Genomic DNA, 5,113 nt, shown 5'->3' on the forward strand with positions numbered 1-5,113 from the left:
TTTGGCGGTTTTTCCTTTAACTTTTTGATAAGATTGTCTTTCTCTCCTTAGACATATTTCTCTTGAGTTGGTTCATGTTCCCACTTGTTGTTCTGTCATAATGACAAAACAAAACTAAACAAAAAGAATGTGTGGGGGAAAAAAAAAAGAAAGGGTGCCAGGTTTCCTTTGCTTTTTTGTGGGGCATAGAATCAGAGCTGAGATTTAGAGATACATCCAGATTTAGACACTCTAAATCACACCTGAGTTATTGTAACAGTTTCTATTTCTTCCTTCTTCAAAAAGTGAAACACGTCTCTCCATTTCCTGTTTTGTAACCTATGTACCGCGTCTTGTCAGTTACTCCGTAGTTTTGTTTGCTTCCGATTGCTTCAGAGATGTCAGAAATTACACCTTCCATGGTATTTAGAGAAGAGAATACCAGTCTCACAGGGATTTCAGAGGTCCCTTAGAATGCATAGGACCCATCCTTTTGGTTTCTTTGTGGTTTAGGATACAGCATTGCCATTTGATATAGGACTACTTAATAGCCTATGATTTTGCAGCAGATATTTTAGTGATATGATTTCTTGTCATCCAAATACCGCCTGTCTTAAGGTAACGCTTAATTAAAATGAATCGTGCTTCCGCAAGAAATCAGCATGGCATTGCAGCCTTGCTATTTGTAAACTCTTTTTGAATCTATCTATAGCTCAGCAAAACTAGAAATAGGAAGCAAAAGCAATGTGGCTACACTCTATGGCATCTTCCTTAGGTGTTTCATCCACAGGAACAGCTTTGGAGCTGTGACAGCACTTCTGTAAGTGTCTTGAATTTAATTTTGTGCAATGTGTTCATTATTAGACTATTTATAGAATGTTTCTTGGCTCACATGCATTTGGGGGAAAAGATAAATTCATTGTGTGCAACATATTTATATAGTGGATAATAAGGAGAGTGGATCGATTTTTTGTTGTACAGTCTGATTTTTTTTAATTGAAATATAACTGACATTCAATACTATATTAGTTTCAGGTGTACAACATGGTGACTTGATATTTGTATATATTCAAAATTGATCACCACGATAATTATGGTTAACATTCTTCACCATATATTGTTACAAATTTTTTTGTCTTGTGATGAGAACTTTTAAGATTTCTTTCTTAGAAATTGTCAAATACGTGATACAATTTTACTAATGGGAGTCACCATGCTCTACATTACAGTCCCATTACTTTATTTTATAGCTGGAAGTTTGTAACTTTTGACTCCCTTCACTCGTTTCGCTCACGCGGCTACTCCCCACCTCTGACGATCACCGATCTGTTCTCTGTATCTATGAAGTTGGGTTTTTTTTTTCCACCTTTTAGAGTCCACATATAAGAGGTCATATGGTATTTATCTTTGTCTAGTGCATGTATCTTTTTGAGTTAGCATTTTCATTTTCCTAAGGTAAATATCCAGAAATTAAATTGCTGGGTCATATGAGAGTTATATTTTTAATTTTTTGAGGAACCTCCATCCGTCTTTTCTCCACAGCCTTGCCAACATTGGTTATTTCTTGTCTTTTTGATAATAGTCATTCCAGGAGGTGTGAGGTAGTATTTCACTGTGGTTTTGATGTGCACTTCACTGATGATTAAAGATGTTGGGCATTTTTTTAAGTACCATATGTGTCTTCTTTGAGAAAAATGCCTATTCAGATCCTCTGCCCATTTTTTAATAAGATTTTTGTGTTCTGTGTTTTTGCTATTGAGTTGCATGAGTTCTTTATATATACGAAAATGAATTCCCTATTGAATATCTGATCTGCAAATATTTTCCATCATTCAGTAGGCTGTCTTTTTGTTTTGTTGAAGGTTTCCTTTGACAGCTAGCCGTTTTAAAGTGCAAATGCATACTGTTTTCCTTAAGTGTGTTAATATTCCTAAACGTTATGAATGAAAGATTTTTCTTTTTTTTTTTTTGATGTTGATTTATTTTTGAGAGAGAGAGAGAAAGAGAGAGTGGGGGAGGGGCAGAGAGAGACAGAGACACAGAATCCAAAGCAGACTCCAGGTTCTGAGCTGTCAGCACAGAGCCCAATGCGGGGCTCAAACCCACCAGCCGTGAGATCATGACCTGAGCTAAAGTCAGATGCTTAACTGACTGAGCCACCCAGGTGCCCCATTTTTCTTTAAAGGACTGTGGTAAAGAAGCCAATGTCCGTTGCAAATAAAATATTTGTGATGGTGAAAAATTAATTACTAAAGTGCTTTCTGGCACTTTCCATTACATGTTTATCTATTCACTGTCTCCCTCATAGACTATCTCATGAGTAGGGGCTTCATCCTATTCATTGTGAATTATGCCTAATAAATATCGGATGTCCAGTAAACATTCAGTGAATGAGAGAAGTGTGAGGGATTACTCAATCTCCAAGAGCATGAGAACAAAAGTAACATATGATGGGTGATGTAAATTCTCCACAGAAATTATTTGAAATGCCTTCATAATTCCATGTTGAAAAAGGATGAGAATCTAAGCCTATTTTGACAATACGAGCAATTTGTAGCTTTATCAGTGACATTAACATCTTAACAAAGAATATGTCTACATGGAATTCAGGAAAAGGAATTCTAGACCATAAGGATGGTCACGGTGTTTTATTTCCCTTTGGGAGAGAGATGCCCTGACCAGGAATCCCTCCTCTCCCAAACAGGCATGTCCATCTTCTATAGCCATTAAGATTAGGCGACCAAATCTCTATATTCTGCCTTCATGTCTCATAACCAAAGTTCTCATTATAATTCATCTTGCCCTTGAATGGAAGAGTAAATCTCCATCATGGACATGGGCTTGATTGGCTAGTCTCCTTGACATCTCTACAAATACATAAATTGGCATTCTATGTTATTAAAAATGAGTTTGGTGTTTTCTGAAACTTACCACCTCTGAGCATGATGCTGTGATTGTCGTCATTTTGCTAAGCTCAGCCCTCTTGTCTGAGAGACTTATCAGCTTTCTCCGATTAGAGCTCTTGCCTCTTTAGTTTTCTAGAGGACAGAAGTCTCCATAGTACCCGAGTTTAGTATGTTATTGATATCATCTTAGTAAGATTAAACTCGTTTATGCTGGGGTAACTAAAAAACAAACAAACAACAAAAACGAATCCAAACAGCAGAAACAATAATTAAAAACAAAGCACATAGGTGACTTGGGACAATTAACATTTTCCTCCCATTTAAGCCAAGTGTACTGGGGGTCTAGGAGACTGTAAGCAATTGATCTCCACGGGCTAATTTCGTTATCCAGGCCGAGAGAGGCTGTATTGTTCTAAAGCTGCAAGATGTGGAACTTGCTGGCCAAACTGGGGGAGAGAGATCACACATTGGCTTGAAATGCTTCCACACAGAGGTGACGTTCATTCACTTGTTGGTAAGCAACAGCAATGTCTGCTACATGTTGAAAGAAGGAATTAATTAACGTGTGCAATTTAAAATATCAATCTCCAAAATACTTAATAGCTGAGCATTATTGTTTTGAAAAATATGCAATATTTTCCATATTGTTTACTGTGTGTGTATACACATATATATGGCATTATATTCATTCCACTTGTAACTTGTTGATGACCCACTGTATTGATAACTGAAATTTAGTAGAAGAATCCTGGCTAACTAATTCAATCAAATACTGTAGTTGAAAACTTTGGGAAATTATTTTTTTTATAATTTTACAAGACATCCTTATTTTCTGTTTCGAATTTAATTCATTTGAATGCAGAAGAATAACTCATTTTTTTCCCCACTATAGTTTCATCATTGTGAGTGAGGGGTCATTGTCACCTCACACCAGAAAAAGGACAAAGCAGAGGCAATGCTTGCTGACATCAAAGCTTTATTTGTTCCAGAAAAGTAGAAGGATACTTTCCTTTTTCTTACTCTTAGAGAAAAGGGGTTGGATCATTCAAGAGAAGGAATGTGTGCCTCAGCATTGAAGTGGGGGGAACTTAAACTCAAGTGCCGGGGTCTTGGGAGCCATGTGGATGTCTTTCTCTGATGACATGGACAGGAATTGGATGCCTTGAGCAACAGAGCATCATGCCTGAGAATGGACAACATGGGCTTAGACAAGGATCATTTCAGGGTCCCCTATGACAGAATAGAAACTAGAGTCCATTCCTTAAGGGTTTTAGGAAGAGCATTTTTCTTCTGAAACTGTGCAGAAGATCCCTGTGTCTTATATTACACATCTCACCATAGAGACACAAAAAGTTTTATTTAATAATGAAAAATAAAGTAATTGGATACAGTCCTATCTTGTTTCATTTCACTTTGTTTTATTGTGCTTTGCAGATATTGCACTTTTTACAGCTTGAAGGTTTGTGGCATCAGGCAAGTCTATGAGCATCATTTTTTCCAACAACATTTGCTCACTTTGTGTCTCTGTGTCATTTGGTAATTCTTGGAATATTTCGAACTTGTAAATTTTTATTATATTATAGAGATCTGTGATCAGCGATTACAACTCACTGAAAACCCAGATGATGGTTAGCCTTTTTTTTAGCAATAAAATATTTTTTAATTAAGGCATGCGTGCAGGTTTTTTAAGATATAATGCTATTGCACACTTACTAGACTATAGTATAGTGTAAACATAACTTTTATAAGCCCCAGAAAAAAAAAGTGATTCATTTGACTTGCTTTATTGCAATATTTGTTTTATTACAGTGGTCTGGAACCAAAACTGCAATATCTCTGAGGTATGCCTGTATTTTTGAGTAGGCTCCACACCAGCATGGAGCCCAGTGTGGGGCTTAAACTCATGACCATGAGATAAAGACATAAGCTGAGATCAGAGTCGGACACCTAACTGACTGAGCCATCCAAGCACCATAGTGTATGTTTCAGTATACCTTTCTTAGGGCACCCGGGTAGCTTAGTTGGGTAAGCATACGACTCTTGATCTCAGCTCAGGTCTTGATCTCAGAATTGTGAGTTCAAGCTTCATGTTCAACTTACTTAAAATTTTTAAAAATTTAAAACAACAAAGTATATGTTTCTGGGATTGCATACTTCTAAAAGGAACTGCTTATATCTTTCTATGCTCTGAAATAGATCATCAGAATAGGAACTGCCTGGTTTGTTGC

At 36.7% G+C, this 5,113-nt stretch overlaps 1 long non-coding RNA gene across 1 annotated transcript; it reads left to right on the forward strand.

Moving 5' to 3' along the window:
- Positions 1–390: 390 nt before the first annotated feature.
- Positions 391–4,278, forward strand: LOC123385713. The gene is made up of 3 exons (XR_006598675.1): positions 391–799; positions 3,277–3,399; positions 3,778–4,278. It is a non-coding gene; the product is annotated as an uncharacterized LOC123385713 (long non-coding RNA).
- Positions 4,279–5,113: the final 835 nt, after the last annotated feature.

The sequence above is a fragment of the Felis catus genome, chromosome B2 (genome assembly GCF_018350175.1).
Source record: "Felis catus isolate Fca126 chromosome B2, F.catus_Fca126_mat1.0, whole genome shotgun sequence".
NCBI classification, from domain to species: domain Eukaryota; kingdom Metazoa; phylum Chordata; class Mammalia; order Carnivora; family Felidae; genus Felis; species Felis catus.